The sequence below is a fragment of the Microtus oregoni genome, unplaced genomic scaffold, assembly GCF_018167655.1.
Source record: "Microtus oregoni isolate MIOR12 unplaced genomic scaffold, Mior012 000050F_003, whole genome shotgun sequence".
Taxonomy (NCBI): Eukaryota; Metazoa; Chordata; class Mammalia; order Rodentia; family Cricetidae; genus Microtus; species Microtus oregoni.
This window is the reverse complement of record NW_024543227.1, coordinates 536,066-554,315: the sequence shown is the minus strand read 5'-3', so window position 1 is coordinate 554,315 and position 18,250 is coordinate 536,066. Positions and strand designations below refer to the sequence as shown.

Genomic DNA, 18,250 nt, shown 5'->3' with positions numbered 1-18,250 from the left:
ATCTTCCAGAAGACCCTTGGTCAGTTCTCAGCATCCAAATATAGGATCATAAACATCTGTTAAATGCAGTTTCTGGGAATCAAACACTCCCTTCTCTCCTCTTCCAGCACCATCCACCCAAGGGCTGTACATGTGTGCATGCAGGCAAAATACCCATACACATAGAAGAGCATAAATAAATCTAAACTGTTATTGTCATCAAATATTCATTTAGTATTTTAAAATCACATTATTAATGAGACCCAGAACCTCAAGAGGATGTGCTCATTTTTCTGGAATCAATATAGATTATTAAAATAATTGTTTATGGTTTTGTTTCTTGAGGCAGGCTTTCTCTGAGGAATAGCCTTGTCTGTCCTGGAACTCACTTCGTAGACCAGGCTGGCTTAAAACTCATACAGATCTTCCTACCTCTGCCTCCTCAGTGCTGGGATTAGAGGCGATCGCCAGGGCAGATGTCAATATGTCTTAAAATATATAATAAAGATGAGATGAACTATTTGTTTCTTTGGGGTGTTTCTCCTCATAGTATAAAAACGTTTGGTTATTTTTTAAAAAATCTATAATTGTCTGACACAGAAAAGTTAAGGAAGTCTGGTAATTTAGTAATGGGATCTGAGTATCAGTAATGAGGTCAATCTCTCTTCTCTTCTTAGTTCTTAAGTCTCTTTATGAATGTGTGTGGGTTTAATTTCTCTCATTTATATTCCCCACAAATACACACACATGTCACTCTTTTCTTTTGGGTTACTATCCCCGTTAAAGAACACAGTTGTAAACCTTTTATTCTTATGCATTTTCACATGTAAGTAAATCCCTTGTAGTGTTTGTGTTCAGAGATTGCGCACTGATCAAACAGTGGTGATGCTACCAATCAGCTGGCTGGATGCCATTTGCTTCACCTGCATAGAAATCCCTGTGGGTAGATGGGAAGGCCTTCAAGTTCTGATAGATGTCAGATTTTCCTTCCCACTGCACTTGACAGCTGCCAGCCATGACTGTATGCACATTAGTATGGAAACAGGGTCCCTCGGCCCTTTAAGTAGTACGGAACTTTTGGTCCTAGAACGTTCACATTGCCCAGTTCTTTGTTCCAACTTGCACCACAGCTTCAGGGCAGTCCAAGTACCATGGCTCCTCCATCCCTAATAGTAACCATTGGTACAGCTCTTCTGTAGGTCCAGGGCTCAGTGCTACTTAACCCTTAATACAAGATGGCATTGCAAGTCTGAGCCCCAGCTTCTAAGACTCTTGACCCTCTCCACAACCAAGAACTGGACCGAGCCCCAGGAGTCCTGTTGAAGAGAGAGAGAGGAGGGATTGCTCAAGCCACTTTGGTCAAGGTCACTCACAGAGACAGCACAGCTGAGCTGGTGGGAGCTCAAGGACTCTGGACCTGTAGCTAGGGAGCCCACATGTGACTGACCTAGGCCCCCTCTTGTGTGTGAGAGTGTAGCCTGGTCTATTTGCGGGACCCCTAGCAATGGGATCAGGACCTATACCTGATGCAGACTCTGATACTCAGAACCTATCCCCATGCTGGTTGCCCTAACCAGCCTTGAGGCAGGGGGAGGAGCTTGGTCCCCCTTCAAGTTGATGTGTCAGGCTTTGTTGACTCCCTTTGGAGGCCTGCCCCTTTCTTAACAGACAAGGAGGAAAAATGGGTGAGGGGAGTAGATAGGGTGGGAAGAAAAAAGAGGAGAGGAGGGAGGGGAAACTGTGGTTGGGATGTAAAATAAATGAATGAATAAATAATAGAAATATCCTTGACCCTGAAATATATAGATAGCCCAGTGGAACCCTCCACCCACTAGGACTTTCATGTTATCTTTCCTGTCACCTTACAGCTCTTCTCTTTCAGTATCGACCCTCCTTGCTCTCTTGACTCCTTTCTACTTCCCCTGCCCTTATTTCTTTCCTGGCCCCTTCAGATTTTTCAGCTGTTGCTCTTCAGCTGTGAGACAGCTGGTTGATTTGATGCTTCTTCTACTTGGCCTTCCTTCCCCACTGTCACTGCCAATCCAGTGTCCTCTGTCTGCCTGTCCCTGTCTCCCTGTCCCTTGCCCACATCTGTCTCATGCTCCTTCTTTGAGACACAACCTCACATAGCCCAGGTGAGCATTTAAACACGACCATGCTGCTTCCCTTGCTGAGAGCTGTGATTCCAAGTGAGACTCACCTTACTTGGTTCTGCTGGTGTTTTCTCCATCCCATCAGCAACACTACTGAAACTGGTAAGGAAAGACAAAGCAAGAGAAGCCTTGTCTGGTGTCTAAGGCTGCAACACCAGATCACACAGCACAGGAGAGCTTCTTCCAGCCAAGCCTGAACAACCTGATTATACAGTATAAAATGGATGTGGGGACCAATTCCAACCATCTGGCAGAAACAATCACAATCTTGCCTCTTAGCATCAACCAGTATCACTCAGGTTTGTGCTGTGTCCCAGGGCAGCCTTGCCTCTTAAAACCAATCGCAGTCACTGAGACTTTGCTTTGAAAGCAGTCACAGCCTTGTATCTTAGCAACAGACACTACAGCAACTACCTTAGGCCATCACGAAATGGGCTCCCCTCTGGCTTATGGTAAACTATTCCAGACCCTTCTCAGTTGTACTGAGGCCTGTGATAACAGTATATCTGATGCAAACAGTTTCAAATCATCCAGGCTAGGGTCATACCCTCTGACTAGCACAAATCAATTGTGGACTTGGGGGAGTTTTCTCAAGGTATCTGTGGAGAGTTCAAGACTGTTAGTGATGACTTGAGTAGTCTGCCTAGCTGTTTGATTGACAGTCCTCAAGGCAGGCAGGGCACCAAGGAGAGTTCAACAGTTACCAATTAAGTTAGCACATGCTTTATCATCTTTGCTTATAGGAAATAAACAGTAGTAAGTATTTTTACAATCATAACTCAATGAACACCAACAGTGATTTAATAAAAAACAAAACTGACCTCAATGAGGATAGGCCTCTCTCATCTCAATCAAGGGAAGCTTTGTCAGACAGGCCTTTTGCATCTCCTAGTTCCTTCTCCTAGTCAGGAAGTTCCTGACAAGGCAGAGTGACTTAAGACTAGAGAGTATTGGTGAACGAGCATCATTTTTCTGTCAGGAAGGACCTGGGTGTCTTAGTTACTCTTTTTCTGCTGAGATAAAACACCACAAACAAAGCAAATTAAAAAAGACAGTTTTTACAATGTGTTGGACTCACACATTCAGAGGGTTACAGTCCATGATATCTGGGAAAAGGCTTGGCACTAGGAACAGCTAAAAGCAGTTAACATCTTGGCCCACAAACAGAAGGAAGATAGAGACCCTGGGAATGGCAGGATCAAGGATACAAGGGCCATATCTAAACATAAGAAAAGCAATATACAGCAAGGAAACAGCCAACATCAAATTAAGAGAACCACAAAGCGATTCCAATGACATCAGAAATAAGAAAAGGTTTCCACAATCTCTGTATCTGTTGAATATAGTACTTGAAGACCTAGTGAAGTCATGATTTTGTGAAATTTGTGAAATCTCTGCCACATGCTGCAAGACTATTTTGCATCTATAGAAAATTATCCATTGTCTGACTATGTGATGTGGGAGTCCCCTCTGTGTGCTGTGATAACCATTAATGAAAAAAGAAAGTACTTTGGAGCTATACCAAGACAGAACCTAGGAAGGCAGGGAAAGCTAGACTGAATGCTGAAAATAGAAAGTCAGGGAGAAGCCATGGAGCCGGTGCTAGAGACAGATGTGCTGAAACTTTGCTGGTAGGCCACGACCTCGTGGTAATGCACAGATTAATGAAGATGGGTTAAATTAAGATGTAAGAGTTAGCCAATAAGAAGCTAGAGCTAATGGGCCAAGCAGCGATTTAAATAATACAGTTTCTGAGTGATTATTTCGGGGCTAAGCAGCCGTTAAACAACAAGCAGCTCACTCCCCCCAACAATTATGTGGCTGATTCTTCTGATATTTCATCAGACAGAGGGCTGATATCCAAAATATACAAAGAACTCAAGAAATTGGTCATCAAAAGAACAAATAATCCACTAAAAAATAAGGTACAGACCTAAACAGAGAACTGTCAACAGGGGAATCTAAAATGACTGAAAGACATTTAAGGAAATGTTCAATATCTTTAGTCATCAGAGAAATGCAAATCAAAACAACTCTGAGATTCCATCTTATGCCTGTAAGAATGGCCAAGATAAAAAACACTGATGACAACTTATGCTGGAGAAGATGTGGGGTAAAATGAACACTCCTCCATTGCTGGTGGGAGTGCAAACTGATATAGCTGCTTTGGAAATCCGTATGGTGATTTTTCAGAAAATTAGGAAACAACCTACCACAAGACCCAGCAATACCACTTTGGGGAATATACCAAAAGAATGCTCAATCATTCCTCAAGGACATGTGCTCAACTATGTTCATAGAAGCATTATTTGTCATAGTCAGAACGTGGAAACAACCTAGATGCAACCTAGATTGAAGAATGGATAAAGAAAATCTGGTACAAAATGATGGAATCTTGAAATTTGTAGGAAAATGGATGGATCTAGAAAAAACATATTGAGGTCACCCAGACTCAGTGAGTAAAATATAATATGTATTCACTTATATGTGGCTTTTAGACATAAATCAAACGACCCTAAAGAAACATACATGAATCTACACAGGAAGGTGAAAGAGATAAGATCTCCTGAGTAAATTGGGAGTGTGGGGTTCATAGGAGAAGGTAGAAGGGGAGAGAGGAGGAAGAGATGGAGCAGAGAAAATGTATAGCTCAATAAAAACAATAAAATGGAGTGTTGCAACAGTGGTGAATTATTATCATATTTATGTAAGGAATATTCTTGTATATTTGAATTTCATTTATCATATAAAAAGAATAATGTTTATTATTTTGTCTTGCATTCTATTTTCTCCACGTGCTAAGTGCTGAGATTGTAGGCATGGCCCACCAGCCTTGACTAAGAGGATTTGGGGGGTGGGTTCTATTGCTTTTTAAATTGATCAATTTGTTTTTTAAAATTTCATTTTACATTCCAACCACAGTTCTCCCTCCCACCTCTGCTCACACTCCCCATGCCTCCCCACAGCAGCGCACATCTCTTCTACTCCTCCTAAGGGTAAGGGCACATTAATTTGGGACGGGACCAAGTCCCTCTTCCCTGCATTAAGGATAGCATCACATCTCAACACAGAGAATGGGCACCAACAAACAAGGCTGAGTACCAAGGATAGATCCTGATCCCACTGCCAGTATTACCTCAGATAGTCCAAACTTCACAACTATCTCTCCACATACAGAAGGCCCATCTGAGTCCATCAATTACTGGAGAAGCCTCTATAATGATAGTTGGGGTAGTCACCAATCTGATAATAGGGGAAGGCCGGTTCAGGAACCCTCTTCACTACTGCTAGGAATCTTAGCTGGGCTCATCCTTGTGGATTCATGGGAATTTCCCTAGCACCAGGTTTCTCCCTAAAACCATAGTGACTCTCTCTATCAAGTTCCCTCTTTCATTGCTTTCCCACTCCATTCTCTATGACCATCCTGTTCCCTCATGTTCTCCTTCCCCATTGCCTCTCCTTCACCACCTCCTCACCCCCAGTTTACCCAGGGGATTTCATCTAATTCCCCTTCCCAAGGCGATCCATGCATCCCTCCTTGGGGCTTCCTTGTTACCTAGCTTCTCTGGAGCTCTGGATCTCAGCCTGGTTACCCTTTGCTTTACATCTAATATCCACTTAGAAGTGAGTACATACCATGTTTGTCTTTCTGAATCGAGGTTACCTCACTCAGAATTTTTTTTCCAGTACCATCCAATAACCTGCTAATTTCATGATGTCGTTTTTCTAAAATAAGAATAATACTTTATTATATAAGTGTACAGCATTTTCTTTATCCCTTATTCTATTGTGAGACATCTAGGTTGTTTCTAATTTTGGGCTATTGGGAATAGAGTGGCAATGAACATGGAATAGCTATTATCCTTCTGGTAGGTTGAAGTGTCCTTGGGGTATATTCCCCAAGTGCTATATGTGGAATATGAGGTAGTTTGAGTCCCATCTGTAGTACAAGTATTGAAGAGATCAGGATACAAGGAACCTATCTAAACACAATAAAAACAATTTACAGCAAGCCAACAGCCAGCATCAAATTACACGGAGAGAAACTCAAAGTGATTCCACTAAAATTAGGAAGAAGACAAGGATGTCCACTCTCTCCATATCTTTTCAATATAGGATTTGAAGACCTAGCTAGAGCAATAAGACAACAAAAGGAGTTCAAGGGATACAAATTGGAAAGGGAGAAAAGTTAAACTTATTATTTGGAGATGAAATATAAGTGATCACAAAAACTCTACCAGAGAACTCCTACAGGTGATACACATCTTCAGTAATGTGGCAGGATGCAAGATCAACTCAAAACAATCAGTAGCCATCCTATATACAAGTGACTTGATTGGTTGAGGGGGAGAGAAATGGGAAGCTGTGGCGGGGAGGAGGCAGAAATCTTTAATAAATAAATTAATTAATTAAAAAAAAGAAATCAGAGACATCACTTTTTGCAAAAGCCACAAATATAAATTCTCTTGGGGTAACTATAACTAAACAATTGAAACACCTGTATGAGAAGAACTTTAAGTCTCTAAAGTGATGTGGGAGAGTCTTCTGTTTTGTCTTGATTTCATTGGTTAAAGAAAGAAACTGCCCTGGCCCTTTAATAGGACAGGAAATTAGGTAGGCGGAGTAACAGAACAGAATGCTGGGAGAAAGAAGCCAAGTCAGGCAGTTGCCATAGCTGTGCTCTCCAACATGGATGCAGGTTAAGATCTTACCGGTAAGCTACCACCTTGTGGTGGTACACAGATTATTAGAAATGGATTAATCTAGATGTGAGAGTTAGCCAATAAGAGCCTAGAGCTAATGGGCCAAGCAGTATTTAAAAGAATACAATTTCCGTGTAATTATTTGGGGTGTAAATCTAGCCATGTGGGCAGCCGGGTGCTGGGGAGGCAGCCCACCGCTCACTCCATATTACAGAGTGGTGCCCTACAACATTAAAGAAAGAAACTGAAGAAGATATCAGAAAATGGAAAGATCTCCCACGCTCATGGATGCTCTTGCATAGGTAGGACCAACATAATATAAATGGCAATCTTACCAAAAACATTCTAGAGATTCAAAGAAATACCCATCAAAATCCAAACACAATTGCTCACAGACTTATAGAAAAATATTCAACTTCATATGGAAAAACAAAAAATCCTCAGAATAATTAAAACAATCCTGTACAATAAAAGAACTTCCAGAGGCATCACCATCCCTGACATAAAACTTCACCATAGAGCTAAAGTAATAAAAGACAATTTGGTAGGCATAAAATCAGACACATGGACCAATGGAATCAAATAAAGATGCTGTCATTAATTCACACACCTGTGAACACCTGATTTTTGACAAGGAAGTCAAAATATACAATGGAAAATGGAAGTATCTTTAACAAATGGTGCTGGATAAATGGTGTCAACATGTAAAAGATTACAAATAGATCTAAATCTTCAGCCATACACAAAACTCAAGTCCCAATGTATCAATGACCTCAACATAAATCCAGTTGCTCTGAACCTGATAGAGGAGAAGGTGGGAAGTATCCTTGAACACATTGGCACAGGAGACCGCTTCATAAATATAACAGGAGTAGCACAGACACTGAGAACAACAACCAATAAAAGAGACCTCCTGAAACTGAAAAGCTTCTGTAAGGCAAAGGACATAGTCAATAAGACTAAATGACATCCTTCAGAATGGAAAAAGGTCTTTACCAATCCCACATCTGACAGAGGACTGATCCCCAAAATATATAAAGAACTGAAGAAACGAGGCTCAAAATACCCCAATTTAAAAATGGGGTATAGAGCTAAACAGATAATTCTCAACAGGACAATCTCAAATTGCCAAAAGAAATTTAAGGAATTGCTGAACATCCTTAATCAACAAGGAAACATAAATTAAAATGACTCTAGGATACCATCTTACACCTGTCAGAATGACTAAGATAAAATTATGAGGACAGCTTATGTTGAAGAGGATATGGAGTTAGGGGAACACTCCTCCACTGCTGGTGGGAGTGAAAACCTATACAGCCACTTTGGAAATCAGTATGGTGGTTTCTCAGATTGGGAATCAATCTACCTCAAGACCCAGCTATACAACTTTTGGGCATTTTTTGTTTGTTTGTTTTTGTTGTTGTTCGGTTTTCAAATGTTGCTTGACTGCTTAGTCAATGTTTTGGAGAAAAATCTTGCAGTTTTCTGTCATAGGTGGATGGCCTATCTTAGACATTCCTCTGAAAAGACTTACCTTATATTCCACAGTCCTACTGTTTATCCCTAGCTATGTCTTCACGGTAGATCCTACACTCACTGCTATAATGCAAAAATTCCTGAGAGGAGATAGTTTATTTCCAAAAGTGAGTTCTGCCAATTGTCTGAGTCCCCACCTAGGTCATCTTAGTTCTGTTTCTCAGTTGGTAGCCTTCTAAGGAAGGACTTTTGCTTTGAGTGAAAGCGAGGAGAGAAGGGAGGCCTTTCCTGTGTGCAGGGACAGTTGTACAGCAAGGTTATGTTAGAAGCATGAAATCATGATAGTTATCCTGATACTTTTCTTATTTTCGCCCTGTGTTTAAAAGACACATTTTTCTTTAAATATATTCTGATTAGAGTTTCCTCTCCCTTTAACCTCCCCAGTTTCTCCCCTCCTCCCATAACATCCAGATCCACCACCTTTCTGATTCTTATTAGAAAACAATAAGTTCCTAAGAGATAAAAAATAACAAAATTAATTAGAATAAGATAAAATGCAACTATCACATAGAAGTGTCCTTGTGGTAGGGTAAAGTGTCCTTGGAGTATATAACGAGTGTGCTTTATTTGGAATTTAAGGTAGATTGATTACCATATGGAGTACAAATCCATCTAAATCAACTCACAGAAACTCAAAGAGACCAAAGCAGCAAGCATGAGGCAGGCATGGGTCTGCACCAGGTCTTCAATGTGTATATTATCTCTTTCAGTATTTTAGGAGAACTTTTATTTGTATTTTTGTGGGGCTGTTGAGTGTGTGAAGAAGTGCGTCTCTGATTCTTGGGTCTTCTTGTGGGCTCTTTTACTCCTGTTCATTTGTCTCATCCAATTTCAATTTGATAATTGTGATTTAAAGTCTTATTCTAATTTATTTTGTTGCACTTTGCTGTTATCTCTTAGAAGCATATTATTATCTACTGAGAGATAGAAACAGAATGGATCCTGAAAGAAGGGAAGGTAGAGCAGAACTGGGAGGAGTAGAGGGAAGGAAAATTATAATCAGGATAGATTACGGGGAAAATCTATTATGAATGAAATTGAAAGGATGATTCCCAGAAAGAAAGATAACACAAAAGGGTCATGGCTCACAGAGATACACTGACTCATATTTTATTACTTCTAGGTCATTTGGGTATCAGTACTTATCCACCAACATCTCAAACCTAGACCACAGTCAGTACTGAGATGTTATTGCTTCTTCCGTTGCCCTCATTTACCTTTTGTTTCCATCCCTCCATCCCTCTCTTTTTGCTTTTGTCTTCACTTAATTTAGGTAGCTCTAGGTCTACCACACTCGCTCACCTGTTTGCCATTACTCCTTGTCTTTATCTAGAAGTTATATATTAAAGGCCTGTTTTAATATCATTCTTTGTAGTATTCCAATAATTGTTGAGGTTAAGCAATGTCTTATGTGGACTCAGTCTTCTATAGTCTGGCATCTTCTCAGGTACTCTTTATTAATTTTTTCCAGTTGAAACCTGGGAGGAGTGAGAATATGAGCAGAGGTCAAGACCATGATGAAGACACCCACTGAAATAGTTGTGAGCTCACCAACTCTGGCCAGACAAGGAAGGAACCAGCATAGGACCAAGCTGGACCTTCTGAATGTGGGTGACAGTTTATGGCTGGGGCAGACTGCAGGGCCACTGGTTGTGACACCAGGATTTATCCCTGCTGCTGGTGCTGACTTTTTGGAAACCATTGTCTTTGGATGGATACCTTGCTCAGCCTGGATATAGTGGGGGAGGCCTTGCTTCTTCCTCTGGGCAATGTGCCTTACCCTCTCTGAGGAGTGGATGAAGGTGGGCTGGGAGGGGGGGTAAGTGGAGGGAATGGGCTGAGGAGAGGGAATAGAAACTTGGATAAGCATGTAAATGAGAAAAAAGATAGATTGCTTTCTTTCTAAAAAATACTCACTTTTCTCACTCATCTGAACATACATACAATATTTATTTAATGATTTTGTATATTGAGACATATACTAGATGATGTGTGAAAAGGAGGACATATTTCAGAAAACCTCTCATTTTTGAAACTTACAAAGCATGCGGTGAGATACATAAACGTGCAGAAAGTGACAGTACCTTAGGGTTTTATGAACCAATAGCTACCGCACATTTAGTTATTGCCATAAATGGAGTGATGGACAGTATTGGCAAAGTTAAGAAACAAAATGAGCAGCCTGACCAAGATTATAAAAACTACCTTTCAAGCCCTGAACCTAATTAGTGCTTTAAAAGAGGAAGAAGGTATGCTAGAGAGGGTTTCAGGAAGCTACTCATACTCTCAGATATGACCGCATATCAGCAACATATAATTATTAATTCCGCATGATACTGGCATGTTGAACCACCTGCAAGGTAAAGTTGAAGTAAAATTGATGGGACTGAGTACTTCAAAGTATCATTCATTGTTAGGTTACTTTGCTTTAAAGAGCATAAGGTTTGTTGTTATTTTTGTTGTTGTTATTATTTTTATTGTTATTATTTTTCCTTTGACTGAAAATAGATTGTTTTCTCATGCAACAAAAGTCCCATGAATCCTATCAAAACACTAAACCTGGAATCCAATATGCTCAAAGGACCAGATGCAGACCCTTGCAGAGACTCTGAATGTTGGATCGGTCTCTCTGAATTCACATAGGCTTTGATGAAGCTGTTACCAGGTTTGGGGATGTAGCTCAGAGGTAGAGCACATGTTTTGCATATGTGAGGCCCCGGGTTCGATCCCCGGCATCTCCAAAGCAGTTCTTTTAACCTTTGACTGTTCTTTTTCAGGATGTTTCTGTACAAGGTGTCCCAGACTTTAAATTCCCGTGATGAGGTCATATATGCATAGCTAATTATTGGAATGAAATTGCTCGTTTGTCACCGTGTCAGCAATGTTCATCTTTGTGACGACATTTCCATAGATACCACCATGGTCTGGTGAGTACAATGTGGTCGGGCTTTTAGGGATATGCTTTGTTCACAGAGCGGAAAAAAAAGAAAAGCTCTGCATTCGTAGTGGGGACAGTTTCTCTAATGGGTATGCTTTCTTGAGTGAAAACAAGGGTGAAGAGTTCTTCCTTTGAGAGGAAGTAAGGGAGGGCTGGGCGGAGCCATTCCTGGTTACTAAGGGGGAGGCAGCATTACGGTTGTCATAGAAACCGGGGTCATTATGGCGACTCTTTTCAAATGGCGACCGGACGATGTCCTGGAAAGGAGCATTCAGTTCCTGGTGTTTGGACTGAGTTGAGCTTATGGATTCCCGGAGGTGAGCACCAGAATCTTTCTGAGGGTTGGGAGGCAGATGCAGGGATTCCAGACCCAAGTAGGGCCACTCCTACCTCGGGGTTTGCAGCCTGTGTTTCTCCGGAAGGAGAGAGACTTGCGACCATTCTGCCTCCTCCTGTGCTGTTCTGTACAGGGCTGTGCTGGAGCCATTGTCCAGGAGGGGAATTGTGGGAGAGTGAACAGGAGGGAGATGAGGCCAAATGAGCACTCTGTGATCCCGACTTCCTACTCTGTGCTTGAGATTGTTCGCCCATGGATCGGTGAGATGTAAGAGATAAGTGAGATAGCAGGGCTGTCTTTCCAAGTTGCAGTCAGTCAGATCTCTGGGCAAACAGAAAAGAAAGCAATTGTTTTCTCTTTGAACAGTTTTAATATTATTTGAATGAGTTAATTTTCAGCTATTTATTCCCAGCTTTATTTACCACTGGATGACCAGCGAGCACCTTCCTCTCCACTACCCCCTTCTTCCCCAGACCTGTCTGTACATGTCCCTCTCTGTGAAAAGGCCATGAGATTGCTAGCCCATAGGACCGGTGAGATTTAAGAGGGAAAGCCTAAATGCTAGTCAATAATTACCCTACATGTCTCAGATGAGTGGTAAAAGACTCACTTGGTTAGAGGATTTTCTTTTTAGTAATCTGCGGTTTTGTTTGGATTTGAGACAGCATTTCACTGTGTCCTACCCTGGCTCAGAACTCTCAGTGATTCTCCTGCCTTGGCTGCCTCGTGAAGGGGTTGCAGGTGTGGGACACTTTGTGCTTGGCACCGGTCTGGCATTTTAATTTCCATTTCCTTGGGCCCGCCCTGCCAGGTGGCCCTGATCTCTCCTCAGAATCCCTAAGACACTGCTTATGGCCTTAATATCTCTAATGAATCTCTATAAAGGGGGCAATCCTATCAATACCCCCTTGAAAAGCACACCTGAAATATTTCACGGGTCTCAATGACTACTTTCTGACTGACATATGAGGTTTTCCGTATGTTTCATAGAAATGCTTTATCAGATATATGTATTTCTAACTTTTCTCCTAGCCTCAGACTTATCATCTCAATTCTCATCCATGTCTTTGGAAGAGCAGGAGATTTTAAATTGTAAGATCCCACCTTCTCTAGTTCTTCAATTACGGTTTTTATTCGGTGTCTTGTCTGCGAAATCTTTTCCTGGAACCCAGTGACAGGGATTTTCTTCTTGTGTTCTGTTGGACATTTATAGGCTGATTTTTATATTTTTACATCTGTAATTTATTTTGAATGGTCTTCACATATGATACGATGTAGGTCCTAGTTTATATTTGTGGGTTTGGATATACACTTGCCTCAGCATTGCTTCCTGAAAGGCCATCTTTCTGCATCAAATTGCCTTGTTTATTTGTGAAACATCAGTTCTCCAATAATCCAATCATGGTACATATGCCAGTAATCCCAGTGCCTGGGAGGCTGCAGCAGGAGTATGGTCAGTTCTTCTCAGCACACACTACACGCACTACACACAAGCTTGATGCCAGCATCAGACACAGGAAAAATGTTGACTCGATATAGGCAGTGGTCTGTAAATGTGTGGATGTGAGCGTGGAATGTTGGTTTTGGACTTTTTCTTGCCGACTTTGATTCAATAGCATGCTGGTCCAATTACTGTAGGTTCACACAGAGGTCTCCTATCAGGCAATGCTGTTCTCTAACATTTGTCTGTTTCTAAGGTTTACACAAGCTATATATTTAGTCTACAATGTTTAGAGTTATCCACTCAATTTTTAAAAAGAATAAGTGCTATTTTATTGTTAGTGCATCGAATCTGTAGCTCAGTTTTGAATCAACAGACATCTTACTAATAATGAATTGTTTGAGCCGTGAACATAGTTGTCCTTTATTAAGACAGGTTGTCTCCAATTCAGCAATGTTTGGAAATCTCTCGGCCTATCAGCACTATGGATCTATCTGTCGGGATAATGCACAAATATTTGTACTTTTTGATTCATCTATAACTGCTATTATTTTTTAAACAAATTGATACGTATTGTTTTTTCTGTGAACAAATTATTAAATCTTCTGTAAACTGTCAGGAAACAAGTGTCAATGAAACTTACAAAGGATATTTTTTGTTGCAAGCATGGATTATTTCATGATGCAAACTATATTTGATGTGTAATGCAGCTTGTCCCTATTTTCGTATCGGCATTTACAGGTTATTATTGACAGTCTGAAACAAATGAGAGAAATGTCCCAGAGACAAGTCCATGGCCATCGTCACAGGAATCTCATTCAGACCACATAATTTAGTAGCTCTCACCATCCTGTGTGTGGTCAGAGATGAATCTGTTGTAATGTGGTTGTACCCCTTGAGCTCTCAGTAAACACCAGGGAGCTAGGAGAGTGAGAATGAGGTGTCGTGTGTGTGTGTGTGTGTGTGTGTGTGTGTGTGTGTACAGGAATTCCTTGGCAGAGGCTGGTCTGCAAAGACTGGTTGATTGACTCTTAGACCTGCAGTGATATGGAGATGGTGGAAGTCGCAGTCCCAGGGCCTAATTACAATTTCCTTTGTGTTCTCTTGAGCCCATGAGTAGCCACTCCTTGGGCCCCCTGTGTTGGACTTACCTAACACCTTGTTACTAAGTGATGACGTTGGACCTGACATTTAAAATATCAGAATATGTCTCCTTATCAAAGCTTTAAGTTTCTACCAGTCAAACGACTGCGTGTCATCACATAGCAGCTAGTGCCTGTAGCTGTGGTTTCTCTGCTTTACCATAATAGTCTACTTAATATTATCACCCATGTACTTAAAGAGAGTCTATAGTTTCTTCATTCTATTATTATAAAAACTTCATGAAACTGTTTCCACATTGTGACATGTAATTTGTACTAACATAAACCTGTCTCACTCATGTTTACTCACATATATTTGACTCCAGAATGAACTCTCTTCTTCCTTCGAGGTGAGAGCTGTGTGTTTACATTGACATTTGTTAGTGTGTGTTGTGTATATGCTCATGCTTGTGCAGATATGTCCCTGGATATATATTGTGAAAGTTAGTTAATCACTTACTGCTGTGATAGGTTATGTGTTATGATTCTCCTGGTCCTCTTCAATGATGACCTGGTGTGTAGTATACTGCTTACTTATCTCCATATTTCTTTACTCATGTGCTGACCTATATCAGTATGGCTCAACACCCATTTTCCCAAACTGTTCTCCTCTCTATTGCCGTTCTCTATTTCCATGCTCCATTTGTCCCAATATTGGCCAGAGGAATCCATTTAAGATGGCATCAGTGTTCATCTGGTGCCTCTGGAGAATTTCCTGGGTCTAAGCATTGCGCTCTCTGAGCCCCTGTGTGGAAAGGAAGTAATGATGCCCACCTCAAAGAATAATTTTCAGGGCCTGAATGGAGAGAAAACAAAACCTGTGTATTTATGTGGTTGGCGGATTTCCCTTGCCCCCTTTGTGCTGCCCATGGAAGGCTGTGGCATGAAAGTAGGGGCCTGAGTGCACACAGAGAGGGGGAGTTCTTGCCACGGGAATGGGAAATGCACAAGCTCACATTCCCAGTATGTGTCTGCAGTCACAGTTATCACTGTATATGCCCAGGGTGGTGAGATGACCTGGGAGGAGGAAAAACATCATTGTGTACCTTCCATTGATGTCGTCTGCACAGACAAGGCACCATCATTCCATCCCCTGGGATTTATGTGCTTCCTCATCCTGGTTTCCTCTACTTCATGAGTTTTCTTTTCCCTTCTGCTACCTTCTAGTGTAAAGTAAAGGGTTTAATCTTTGCAACCCAGAAGCAGGAGTTTTAAGGAAGAACCCAGTGTGCTGTGATGTCTGCCAGACTGAGCAGAACGTTGGGACATTAAGGGTGAGTTAGTTCCCTTACCCATCCTTAACCATTCAATATGATAACAATACCTCATGTTCTGTTCATTAGCAGCTCTTTGAGGTTAAATGTGATCCCATGTGCCTAAATGCCTTGTCATCTCAGTTGGATGGAAGGATCAAGGCACTGTGAAGTGAGTATGTTACATCAGCTATCCCAGATCTCTCTGGTCGGTGTTAGTGCTACTCAGATATCGTGATTGCCTTCAAGTCTAACCCTATTTGATGTTACTGCAATTATAGTTCCTTCACAATCACCATTGTAAGAACAGAATCTACAATACATTTACTCTGTGTCTATAGAGGACCACATCACATCACTTATACTTTTTGCTTCAAACATCACACAGAACTGAGAGATATTAAAAGGAAAAGGAAACGTATATATTTTAATCATATTCTGCATTGATATTCTTCTTCTTTCTTCCAGATATTTCTGATTCCTCTAAGATTTGTTTGTTTTAGAAATTTCCTTTAGCCCTTTTTAGCAGCATGTCTCATATTGATAAACAATTACGTTTACTTTTGATGATGGTTTTTTATCCCCAAGATAATCCAGCAGAATAATTTATGTAGACATAGAGATTCAGGTTTGATAATTGCTTTTATTCAGCACTATAATAAATAGTGTGCTTTATCCCTTGGACTGCATGCCTCATTATAATTACGTGGCTCTCTTTTTGTCTACCAGAAACAGAATTCCTTCAACATGATCTCAAGGTTTTTTCTTTTTTCTTTTCTGAAGTTTGACTATATCAATCATTTCATGTATCTTGGGTTCATATGCTTCCTGGTTTACTCAACATTGTTTTAGAAATAGATTTTTTCCTTTGTGCTTTCATCTACAAGTTGTTGCATCTTCTGTTTTCATGGCCCACATATTTCACTGCCCTCTCTTTTCCTTCCTCTTTTAAGCTCCTGTTCGTCTCCTCATGGTCTGTTTTCTAGTTTTATGACCTGCAAGCATGACCACACACAGCCACACTCACAAACGAATTCAACTCTAGATTCGATATCTGAGAGAAAACTTGGGTCTTTTATCCTTACTTAGTCTGCATTGTTTTACAGACCTTCTGGAAAACTTGGGTCTTCTCCTACATTAATGGATGCATAGAGGTCACCATTCTTGGAATATTTTTGTCTTTTCTGCTAAGCCGTGGTTTCTATTGCTGTGAAAGAGGCCTTTCAGTGCATCAGTGCCTAGATACATATGTGCCTCCCAAAACCAGTTTGTGATGATTGGTTCTCTCCTTCCACCTCATGGGTCTTGGGAATTGAACTCAGCAGGCAGGCATAAGTATATGTGCCTTTCTTTTACCAATTGAACTACCTGCAAATTGCAACATTTTAATCCATACATGCATTTGTGTACAAATTTAACAGTCTCATGTGGAGTTAGTGTTGGCGAATGTTCCATATTCGTCTGGAGAGTGGGTAGGTTGTCTTCTATCAAGTTTCAGAAGTCCATAGAGCTACAGGAAAATTAGCTTTCATAAATCTTTTCAATGTATTATTTCCCATATGATTATTGTTGCATCGAAAACAGTGTGTTCCAATCTACTATTGTTCCTGAGCTTTTCCTTATCCATTGCATTACTCAGATCTCACTAAAGCAGTGGTTCTCAGTCTTCCCAATGTTGTGATCCTTTAATCCGGTTTGTCATATTGTGGTGACCTACGACTACAAAATTATTTAATTGCTACTCATAACTGTAATTTTGCTATTTTTATGGACCACAATGTAAATATCTGTGTTTATTTATAGTCTTATCTGATCCCTGTGAAAGGGGTCAAACTCAAAGGTTGAGAACCACTGATCTAAAGGAATATAATTGGTAGAATGTGCCTCCCAAAACCAACAATGGCTCTGTCTGGCAGAAAAGCCATAAATGGTAGTTGTTCAGTCAACAAGACTGGATGTCTCAGCAGTCCCAGTTTGGCACTGGAGATCTAGAGGATTCTTAGGGACCTGCTACTTTTCTTCAGTCACTATTGGAGTCCCAAAAATGTAGGTTCTAACTCCAACAAAGGGATGCCTCAGAAGCAGGGTAGATGACATTGCTGATAAGAATGAGAGCAAGCAAAAATAAAAACTTTCCTCTTCCACGTCCTTTGATGTGGACTTCCAACAGAGATGATGATTAGGGTGAATATTCTCACCTCACATGATCCAATCAAGAAAATCTCTCACAGGAGAGTCCAGATACTTGAGTTTTAGTTGATTTCAGATGTAGTCTTAGTGACAACCAAGATTAGCCATCACATTCCTCAAAAAAATGCCACATTATTGGTATATTTCTTGAAAAAGTAACATTTTGCCACTAAAGTTGAGCCCATAGAATTATTGTGGGTTTCAAAAATATCTCTTAATTGCATATTCTTTTAAGCATTTCTCAAATATCAGAATTTTTATCTCAGGTTACCTTTTATTTGTAATTGGCTATTATTTTTTGTTCATTTCTAAGTGTTCAGTGTAACATTTAAGGGATATGTGCTTAAAAGTCAGTATTTTAAGATTTTATCTTTTTTTCTGTCAATTATGTTTTATTTTATTTTATTTTTTATTTTTTATTGAAAAAAATTTCCGCCTCCTCCCTGCCTCCCATTTCCCTCTACCTCCTCCCACTCCTCTCCCCCTCCACCCACTCCTCTCCCCCTCCCTCTCCAGTCTGAAGAGCAGTCAGTGTTCCCTGCCCTGTGGAAAGTCCAAAGTCCTCCCCCCTCCATCCT

The 18,250-nt window shown here is 40.7% G+C and overlaps 1 long non-coding RNA gene and 1 other non-coding gene across 2 annotated transcripts; both read left to right on the top strand.

The window, feature by feature from the left end:
* The first annotated feature begins 11,040 nt into the window (after nt 1-11,040).
* Nucleotides 11,041-11,112, top strand: Trnaa-ugc. The gene has a single exon. It is a non-coding gene; the product is annotated as a tRNA-Ala (tRNA).
* A 464-nt stretch (nt 11,113-11,576) lies between these two features.
* Nucleotides 11,577-18,247, top strand: LOC121436788. The gene is made up of 3 exons (XR_005972793.1): nt 11,577-11,626; nt 15,397-15,503; nt 18,189-18,247. It is a non-coding gene; the product is annotated as an uncharacterized LOC121436788 (long non-coding RNA).
* The last annotated feature ends 3 nt before the right edge of the window (nt 18,248-18,250 follow it).